This window comes from Nipponia nippon, unplaced genomic scaffold (genome assembly GCF_047370975.1).
Source record: "Nipponia nippon isolate SJK-2023a ecotype South Korea unplaced genomic scaffold, ASM4737097v1 scaffold_4, whole genome shotgun sequence".
NCBI classification, from domain to species: domain Eukaryota; kingdom Metazoa; phylum Chordata; class Aves; order Pelecaniformes; family Threskiornithidae; genus Nipponia; species Nipponia nippon.
The window spans coordinates 25,072,006-25,082,999 of record NW_028262358.1 but is presented as its reverse complement, the minus strand read 5'-3'; the positions used below and the strand labels follow the sequence as shown (position 1 = coordinate 25,082,999).

The 10,994-nt window shown below is 42.9% G+C and overlaps 1 long non-coding RNA gene across 1 annotated transcript; it reads left to right on the top strand.

Moving 5' to 3' along the window:
- The first annotated feature begins 2,922 nt into the window (after window positions 1-2,922).
- LOC148053218 (uncharacterized) lies at window positions 2,923-10,456 on the top strand. The gene is made up of 3 exons (XR_015708892.1): window positions 2,923-3,189; window positions 4,835-4,922; window positions 9,327-10,456. It is a non-coding gene; the product is annotated as an uncharacterized LOC148053218 (long non-coding RNA).
- The last annotated feature ends 538 nt before the right edge of the window (window positions 10,457-10,994 follow it).

Here is a 10,994-nt window from a genome sequence, read left to right as displayed (position 1 = left end):
CTAAAAGTGAAAACTGTTTTGTTTTTAAATAGAAAAAATAAAATCCCTTAATAAAAAAAGGCATGAGGAAAAAAGTCTGATTTGAACTCTTGGCACTAAAAAAACCACCACCTATTGCTATTTTTTTCCCCCACAATACTAGTTTTAATTTTCAGTAAACTCTGACCGCTGCATAACTGTTCCCACTGAACATGGGCAAACAAACCCCTGTCATGTAAGGCTTTGCAAGGAGCAAGCAGCACACCGAGCTTGAGGTCAGCTTCTTAAGCCATGGAACAGATAGAAAGCTTCTTATTACCTCATCTTGCATCAATCTGCTAAGAAACAAACCAAGGCAAAGTTATGCCCTTCAGCCTTTCAAACAAGTTCTGACCAATCTGGACTTTAATCTGGAGAGTCCATGTTTTAGTTCATGTCCCAGAGGTAGGTGTAATTTTCTTGCTAATGTATCTCAGAAACTTTTTCGTGCCTGTAAGTTCTTAGATGGTTACACAGCCAGCTAGAGAGCCAAAATCATAGATTGAAAGTGAACAGTCAGTTCAGAAAATCTGGATTCATTTTCCATAAAAAGCTCAGAGGTAGACATTTCTTCATAAAGAGAGGTAAGAGAATTCTCTTTGGCTCTCCTGTCATGAATCTCCATTTACTTAATAGAGCAAAACACAGAACATTATTTTACCAGAGTAAAAAACAGGGCAAATGATTGCAAACATCCTTTGCAGGGACATGCCAGCAATACTTATTGGTTGGAATGATACAAGAAATTGAAGTTTGGGGTTTATATCCTACAGTCCTGAGTTGGTAAAGATGGGAAATTGTGCCAAAAAGCTATGAGACTATTTAAGGCAGAGGAAAATACAGTCATCTGCTTTTTAAATAGGAACAGAGATAAACAGCAACATAATCTGCAGATAAAATGTAAGAGAAAAATACAAAAAAGAGAGAAAAATTATTTCAGGCCCCCCTCAGAAATTAACATTCCCAGAAGATGATTCCGAGAGAGGATTTCCCCGAAATACCCTCACTTCTGATTAAATCATAGATCAGCATACGCAGCCTGTGGAAGAAGACAGTTTCTTGTATCTCTCTTGACTTCTCTAAGGAAAACAGTCACCATCCACAGGAATGAAGATAATGAAAGGAAATATTAGGGACCATGGACCTCTAATAGAGGGGAAGAACATAATCTGGAATCGGTTCTTTTCATATGCAACATGAATGATGAAGGTTTCTGCCCCTAGTAACACAGACCTCAGCATGAATGAAACTGATGGCCGATTCCAACAGATACAACAAAAGGCAAACTTCAGTTCTTGCAACCTAGCCTTTTACTAGCCCTCTAATGAGCGGCTTTGTTCTTGCACGTAATTTGATTGCTCAAACCCAGAAATGCCTAGCTCATATGGAGACCTTTTAACTCAAATATACGCATAGCGCTTCCACAGCTTCAACATAAACTGTGAGCGTGCTATGAGTAGCACAACCATGAATCACAAAGCTGTGGGGTATTTCATTTCTAGTACGGATAGCGAGAAATAAGATAGAGCCCAAATGCAGGGTTTCTATTCACCGTCTCCTTCTATGAAATGTGGTATTTCCAGTACATGTTTCTCAATCAAACCGTCCCCAGATCAGCTCCTGTGAACAGCTCAAAGGCAGTAACCAGATACTTGCTGGCTGGATAGTAGGCAACACCAAGTGGAAGTGAAACAAGCTTTCAAATGCACTTTACTCACAGCGGCTCCGTTCCTTCTCCCCCACTGACGAAAGATAAGACAGTGCATTAACACTTAATATCCAAGTGTTCCGTTTCCTCTCCCATCCTCCAAACAACAAGCACAATTCTTTGAAACAGTACGTGTTTTGCCTCTTAGATTAACTCAGCACTGTGTCAGCAAATGACAAGTACTAGTACCAGTGCCAAAAAGATGCAGTTGCTACGTATGGCTTGTGCAAGACCTTCACATATTTCTTGCATTAAACTGTAAGTCTATCTTGCATCATCTTGATGTGATTCTCATCTTCTAGTTAATTTGAAACAGCATTGCCTGTAGGAAGCTGCACGGAGTTTGGCTCTTTCATGGTAAGCCGACATTAAGCAGATACTCAGACTAGTCACACCAAGGCTGCTGGAATTTCTGTCGGAATGGTGATTATTCTCTTGTAACGGTGCTGGTTTTGGCTGCTTTCAGCAGGCTGGGCAGCATTCTCAGCAGCAGATCATTAAAGCTCAACACGTTCCCAAAAGTCATAAACCAAACGGGGTAGGCTGGAAAGCAGTTTATACATTCTCTATTTTTACCTAACAATAAAAACTTCGTTACTTTGGCCCAAATCCTGCAGCAGACCGCCTCGCAGCAGCCCAGCAACGCGCCGAGGCCCCTGGCTGTCAGGGGTCCCCTCTGCTGAGGGCTCCGGGCGGGCAGGGCCGGGGCTGGGCCTGTGCTCTCCTCCCGCGCTTCCCCAGAAAGAGGCGCCCGGGTAAGCATCGGGTTCTTCACCGTAATCCCGAAACTCCAGACTTTAATTGACAAAGCTTTCACTTTCTGCCGGCCACCGGGCCCGCCGCCGCTAGGGGACACTGTGGCCCCGGCTACCTCGGGCCCCCTCGGGCGGAGGGACGAGGGGCCGCGGGGAGGCTGGGAGCGCCCTCTCCCCCGCCGCTGCGGGCCGTGGGGTTTATCCGCGGCTGTACATGCGCGGCGCCGCTTCCCTCGCCGCCCTTCAGTGAGCGCACGCCCGTCCCCCGTGGAAGACGCCCGGGCCCCGCGCCACCGCTCCGGCGGGCCGCTCCCCGCCCGGCCCCTCACGGCCGCCGGCAGCGGGGGGGGGGAAGGGGCTGCCCGCGGGGCGGGGCGGGGCAGGGCGGCCGCAGCCTTCCGCGGCCCTCGGCAGCGCCTGAGGCGGGCGGGAGCAGCGGGGCAGGCGGGTCCCGGCCGGCCCCGGGAGCCCCTGAGGGGAGAGCGGGAAGGGGAGGCGGTGCCGCCCGCCCGCTCGCTCGCTCCTCTGCCCCGGGGCGCCGCAGCCGGGGTCCTCGGCCGCGCTTTCCCCGGGCCGGGCCTGACCCCAGGTCCTGCGGGGTTAAGTCCCGTGCGAGTGGGCTGGCGCCGGCGTGGACGCGGAGAGCGTACGCGGGTTGCACGTCTCGGCGTGTAACTTCCAGGCATGTCGAGCCCGCGCAGCCTGATGGTATGTACAGGGACTTCCCCTTATTTCAGCAAGCCCAGATCCTGTAAATGAAAATTCTGACCCTGCTAGTTATCTGGATGGAGAGTCCCTGAAGGCAATTTATAGACCGTATTTTGTGACTAATAAAATACGGTCATTGGGATTTTCTGATGGCTTTCAGGTATAGCCCGGTGAGCTGCCTATGAGAGCAGAACATAAAGATGACAGCGGTGACAGGCAGAGAAAAAGCCTATGTGCGTTGAGCCCGTTCTGCTGCACGGGTGAGATACCGTAGCCATTTGTGCGATACCAAGCATTTCAAGTCATAGCCGTGCAGCTATTGCTACATGCAAACACTGAATGAAAGCAGTGGACCATAGAGCTACAGACAACTATTGAAAAACCTTGAACCGACACGCTTAACCTGTGTCCTCAGAGCGCACCCAGAGGCGCTAGTCAAATCCCCAAAATGGGATGGCCGTTTTAGCAAGCACTGACTTCTATAGCACAAGAGGATTGCGGCACATCAGTCTTCCTGAAGTCACCTAACAGTGAAAACACTGCACGGTTGTGCGGTTTCCCTATCAGCGCTGTTCCAACGTAGCCCTGAATAACAAGAACCTGAACAATATCATCTCTGCTGCTCAGCAAGGCTAACTATCCCACCCTGCCAATTCATCTGCATTGCTTCCCATACCGAGTTATTTCATTCATTGCACGCTGCGTTGTGCCACACAGATACGCTCTCAGGTTAATACACGCACTCAGAGAGCAAGCAGTTACGATGATTTAAAAAGTAAGCAACCCAGAAGAGCGTATGTATAACAAATCAGGTAAGCTCTCCATAGCCACTTCAGTACAAAGCCTGGGAGGGACCTCAAGGAATAGTTTGATCATTGGTAGACAAGAATAATCTGCTCTGCCGATTTTGCAATAGAACTGGTAACTTCAGGCAAGAGGGTGGTAACCAACATCTCCAAGGTCATGTTGACAGGAATGGCCCCCACGACTTAAGCCACCTTGTCTTTGAAATGCTGAGCAAAGGAACATGTAGCTGCTTTTTAAAAGCAGGCGTGTAAACTTGCTAACAATGGTTAAGCGCTTTTGGAAAAATGTTACCCCAAATCATTCTCTCTGAACTGGAAGCAGAACATACATTATAACAGGTGCAATTTCTCTTTTAAACAGCTTTATCTTAAGGCTTTTAGTATTTTGCTTTTACAGCTACTCGTCCAGTCTGTAGCCAACACTTCATTCACTGCTCCTTCAGTCAATGCTTGGAGTCCTCTTAGAGAGGTACATAAATCCTGGACTGTACTGATTATGCCTACTCAGCAAGAATAATACGCACTCAGGGGCTGACCACCCAAAACCTTGTTCCCCAAAGCAGTGAGTTTGGTGTAAACTCGGGAAGGATTCCCTGGGCATCGCTTTTCCTGTGATTGTTCCAAACCCTTAACCCATACTATGAAGTGCAAGTCTTAAAGGAATTGATACTAGCCAATTGGTTTAATTTTTTACATGATTATCCCTGGAAAAATTAGAAAGAACTGAAATATGGGGTATGTAGGCAAAAAGCATGCATGATTCAGTAAGAACTCTTAGTATCCCGAGCAGCCTTTTTGGGAGCTAAACCTCACCTGAGAAAATGGTTAATGTTTTGCAGCTCTCAGGGGAGTCCCGTGGAGCATATTACTGCATGTCATAGACTCATGTCTCGCGTGGGAACCACTGTTCTGCACATCAGATGCTGTGTAAGACATTTTTCAACTCCTTCTGTAATAAAAACAGTACGAGGAAACTACAAGCAGCACTCACTTATTCCATTTTATTGGTGATGCTTGGTTTCTTATGAACTTTCTACATAGTGAATTGTTGCATGGATGGACTGCCTATCCTGCCTGATTCACAGGACTCAAATGCATTGGGTATAGCGTGCTCACATTGCTGCAAAGGCTGGTTTAGGGTTTTGAAATGCTAGGAACAGTTACGAAGAGTAATCTCTTACCGGGGACCAGCCAGTACTGCTGTAGCAAGTATCAAGATAGAGGTCGAAATGATTTATCACTTAAATCCTTCTCTTGAAGGCATGAATTTCTTTAAAAATAGACAAGTGTGACACTAAAGGTTCACAAAATACCTAGGAAGATACTAGCAGAAAGAATACCTCCAGATACAAAATCAAAGTCATCATTCTGATCACAGAAGAACTTCAGAAATCAGTCATGAATTCTTCCAATGTTTTCTCTAGCATGTTCATTCCCAAAGGGAAGTGGAAAGGGAGAGGAATCTTTTCAGGTTATTACATCCGAATCAATAAAGTTCCAGAGAAACGATGACCATTAAGAACATAGTTCTGAGTAACCAGCTTGTCTTCTTCATCTGCATGAAAGCGGTCAATTCAGGAAATGAGTGATAGCATCGCAACCGCCTGTTAATGTCCAAGAGTTCAGCTATTACTAAAGCATGTTAACAAGCCAGCTGAGATAGGTATGCAGCTATCAAATGACAGATAATCTGTCCTGTTCATGTATACAAATGTTGGATGCCAAATGAGGGTGAAGAGATTCATGACACAACTGTTCAGTAGCAAGCATGACCTACCAATTCAGGGCGTTCCCCTGCCTTTACTTCTCTCTCTCTGTCATGGCAAGTTCCCCCCTTTCAGCTGTGCCATTCCTGCTGTTTGTCAAGCCAGTCTGTGAACACGATCAGGCAACTAATGTTCAAAAAAAGGCTCTTTTTTCACACAAGATTACTTTTCAACCAGCTACGGTTCACTGACCGGGTTTATTATGCAGCCCATGAGCATTGTGCTGGCACCACAGGGAAGGCAGCAATATGGGATGAGGGTGGGGGTGAGCAGGTAGGACCTGCTTTAGACAGCGTTACCATCCAAAAAACCATTTGTACGCCTACTCTCTCCAACAAAGGATCGCTACTAGTGCTTTTACACATTACACCCATACACCCTGAAAATATACTCAAACAGTGCTAATACACCATGAAATTCTAGCCTAGGTAGATTCCAGAGGCAACCAAAGTGTATTTCCTCCTCAGGATGTCTGAAGTCTCTGCCCTTTCCCTTGCTCTTCCCCCACAGCGAGCAGGACCAGAGCACCTTGCTTGAAACCCTGGCAGAAAGGCAGTCCCTGATGACAAATCCCACTGACTTGGGGGGTGGGGAGGAACAGGTTTCACACCAGCGCTTCTCACCAGCTTAAAACCAAAACTTCTCGCTCTTTGACTCCATCAGTAATAGAACACAAATAAGCATACTGCAATGTCTTACCTTAAAGCATCAGTGGCCTTTCAAATGAACCAAGGCATTTGAGTGAGAACTGAAGTAGGTTAAGCAGGGGTATGTCCCCTTCTGTCAGTTCTGGTAATTAATGGGAGAGGAGCAGAATGATATCCATGCAGTAAAAACTGTGGCTGCTTAATTTATCAGAGCCAATTTATCAATGCTCTTACTCAGCTGGAATGTACCCACATGAACACCCCTACTGAAATCAGCTTGTAAATGAGATAAATGTCATCCACACCCATTTTAAAATTCCTTTGTATTGCCAAGATGGCATAAAGGGAGGGTATAGGGAAAGAAACAGGTGTGATGCTTTATCATATTAGTTAAGTTGTTGGGATTTTGAAATTGGTAAGGCAAATCATCCAAGTGCTTGGCAACATATGCAGCTGTTTGCAATTTCCCATAAGATTTTGAGAAAATCTAGACTGTAACATGCAACTTCAGAACCTGAATATGGATCCATGCACACAAAGCACTTGTCCTCTCACTGGGAGTATCAGCACACAACTAAATGAAAATATTTACATTTACTAACTACAGTGCTGAAACAGTAATGCAAGTCTTGGTTTGCAATCTAAGACGACCTACTTTCATGCCAAATATACGTGACTTAAACTCACCTCGTACAATTCCCTGAGAGGACCGAAGGTTAAAAAGAAATCTGCCCCATTAAACTCTGGAGAATAACCTCAGAGAACTAACCCTTGGTTGCTAATTGAACGACATCAGAAAGCAGCCAGCAGCGGTATTCTGCCAGTTTCCTAGACGCTGGAGAGTTTTGGTAAGAGTTGCATTAAATGATCTGTCATCAACTGAATATTAATCTCTCAGTATTTTATTACTCAGTCTTAAACAGGGCCTTCTGGAGGGCCTGAATTATTGGCAATGGGAGGCAGTAATTACTAAGTGAGGTATAGTGTAGAAAACATGACAAGTGAGCTAAAACAGTGTCTGGGGACCATTTAATATTGTGCTGGCAAACAGAGCATGTTATAAAACCATGTTAGAGAGAACAGATATAATGCAGGAATCTAGCTGCTAAACTACAAAAAGGAGCCCTGAAGCAGAAAATTACAGTTTTCATTTTTCACATTAAGGCATAACCTTTCAGGCTACGCTCCTTTAACGGAGCAATAGCTTCTGCCTATGCAGACCACCATGTGGATGCGCCGAGTTTCTTGAATGTGCTGCAGGACCGGACACGTTTTTTAAACATGTAGTAATCACTGTACATGAGATGCCATGTTCCATGGTCTGCCTTTTGGGTGCCACGTGGCTGATGACAGTCTCGCTGACCTCTGTGGTGAAGGGGCTCCAAGTAAGAGCAGAGTTAAACTGAGGAAATATGCACTATACACGTGTGTAACACTGACATAATTCTGTTGTAGTTAAGAAAATATTTCAGTAAAGTGAAAACAAAATCACACTGAATTATTACATTTCAAATATCCCAACCTGAGCCAAGTATGAACAGACACTATGTATTGTGAAGGGACGGTAAGAAAAACTAAAACCAAAGCGTACGGGGGATCAGCCGTCACAGGGCAGGGCGTATGGCTGATAAAAAGATAAGTGGCTTTGGAAAACGTCACTGAATTATTAGGAAGCCTCAGTCCGTGAAACACAGAACTGACAATTTCAGGCCACATGATGCAGCCTGATGTTCCCACGGCCATCGTTATTGCATGACAAAGCATGAGTAATAGCAGAGGAGTTTTGTTCAATTGTATCAGTACATGGAAAGACCAGGAAAGTACTGGAACATTTCCCTGAATTAGCTACTCATTGCAACAAATCCTCTGCCTTTGAAGAACTTACATTCTTAGTAGGTAAAATGGGCAGATGGCGCTGGAAAGAGATACCTGACAAATGACCAACAGGAACGTACCTTGCAAAGCATGATAGACCTGAATGAAGAGCATTTCTTCATTAAACAGCATTTTGAAAATGTATAGCATAACAACAACAAAAAGTCATTATTATTATATTATTATTAGGGAAATTGGAATATTTCTAAGCAAAGAAGTAGAGACTGCATACTGACTTGGGATAGACTATTGCTTTCTCACTCGCTGTTATTTTTAATATGCATTCAGTAACAGAATTATTGCTCTTGAAATGCTACTGTTTAGGTATAAGCCAAGTATGCAGACTGTGTAATGGGAATTTTATTAAGAAATCATGCAATAGTTTAATAACCTTGTGTTATCAATTGTAATAGTATATTCTTCAAGTTTGTGAGAGCAAACCAAGAAAACAACAGCTGAGTCTCTCCGTAAGCATCTGATGTTGCATATGTTGCAACATCATTTTATTGTGATAAAAGTGAAATTGAAAACACATCATCCGTTTTTTTCTTTTTAATATGTATAGCTGGTATTTAAAAAGTAAAATAATTTCATTTTTCCCAACCTTTATAAAAGCTACAACTTGAATTCAAAGTAATTATCTACAATTGTACGTTGTTTCCTGAATTTGTAGTTGGAAATGTAAAGAAAATAAATGGAAAAAAATAATGATGGAAAACCAATTAGTAAAAACTGTAGGAATTGGTTTTCATATGAATTAAGTAGAATATTTTGAATTTTGTAAAATATCAATAAGATTGATCTAAAAAGCTGGTAATCTAATTTTTTAAAATAAAATTTTATTAAATTTTTTAAATTTATGGGGAAAATGTTTTGATCACATAGGTTCTTAACATGATGGTAAAAATACAGATGTGTTCACATGTCAGCATCATTTAGAATTGCTCACAAAAAGCCTGAGTAGTCATGTAACTTTATATTACAGCTCTCAATCACCCATATCCCCATTTATACTCTTCTGCTTGAATTGTATCCGCAATTAGATCCTGTCCCTGCTGCAAGCTGCTCTGCATGGGCTGACCTCACTGACTGTTCAAGACTCCCTGAGTTATCTGAAGCTCCAGACAGGAGAAGTGTGGAACTACCAGCGGGACAAAGGTTCAAACCCATGTAGGCTCCCTCAGCATTTTATTCACCTGGAAAAAGGGACTGCTGTTCTTATATAAACAATAAATAAGTTGTTGTCATTAATTTCCTCACCTGTATGATCAAAAAGTCTCTTTCAAATTTGATGGCTCTTGGCCATGAATCAAGTCCTTAAACACAGCTGATGGATCACCTACCCCTAGAAAGGCATGAGCAAGGGTGCGTAACATCTCAGTGCACTGACAGAATAGGTCCCGAGTCCATACTGGGACTTAGCAAACAAATGGGATGACCAGAATTTACAAGGGAAATTTCTAGCCTATGTACTATTGTCATTTACAGTAAAAAAGAAAGAAAAAATATTCATCTCTAGAGATTATTTACCTCGCAACCCAATAGTGCACTTGGAAATTACTGTACCCTAAAACAGCTCTGATAAGCAAAGATGAAACTCAAATAGCTAAAAGGGAACTAGCAGATCTCTTGCTTAGTATCAAATCCTGTTTTAAAACCTTCTGCTCTTAAAGACATCCTGTTTATATATTTAATCAATGAACTGGATGTAAGAGAAACAAAAATTGCCTGCAATCCTCTGTAAAATGCACATTCGTGAAGTTGGAGTTATTCAGCTTTTAAAGTAAACAACTAAACAGTGTGGGAAATTCCCCAAATTCCTGTTAGATTTTGTTTCTGTTTCTCTGTGAACAGTTTTCTGATTGTTTTGGGAACATACCATGGTTCAATGGTAGGCATTTAGAAAAAAAAATTCCCTTTCTTTTCTGCTCTTTCCTTACTTGGATGTTATCAAAGATTTCAATTTGATAAGAGACTCTGCCTCTGACAAAACCTTACACGTGTGTTAGCTCTCCTGTCAAAATGAGCTTCTGGATAATGATGGGAGATTCAGGGATCTCAGGGGGTTGCTTTTATTTGTTTTGTTTTGCTTGTTTTAAGATCTTCTTGCTTTTAAAGATTAGTTGCAAGCCTTCTCCAAAGAGAATAAGGACATGGGACAGGAGGAAATATTTTGGATCACCAGTATACTCAATTGGTCTCACATAAAATAATCAAGCTTCATCCTAAAACTAAGCAGGTTGCATGCATACATGCCTACCTACAAAATTGCTCACATACACCATTTCTGTCAGAAGACTCTTCCTGAACATCTTTCTTCTGACAGGTAGAAACTTCTTCACATATATAGCTCAAAAATCTGTACAAATTATACCCATTTATTCTTCTACTAGCCCTACTTCTTGTCTATGATAGCTCTTTCCCTTACACGGTCTTTACTCCACTGTAATTACACAGACAGTGATCCTATCACTTCTCAGACTTTATTTGTCTAAAATGAAGTCTCAAAAGAATAGATTCCTCATTCCCTTAATCTTCCTAGTAGTCCTTCCATGTACCTGTACGAGTTTTGGTTCATCTTTCTTTATCATGGTTGGGCAGAAATGTATGCAGAATTCCAGATGAGGTTTTGCCAGGCATTACATTGATATTTCTCTGTTTAAGAACACAAATACACAAATAAAGAAATAACCCCATTACTACACGTCTGA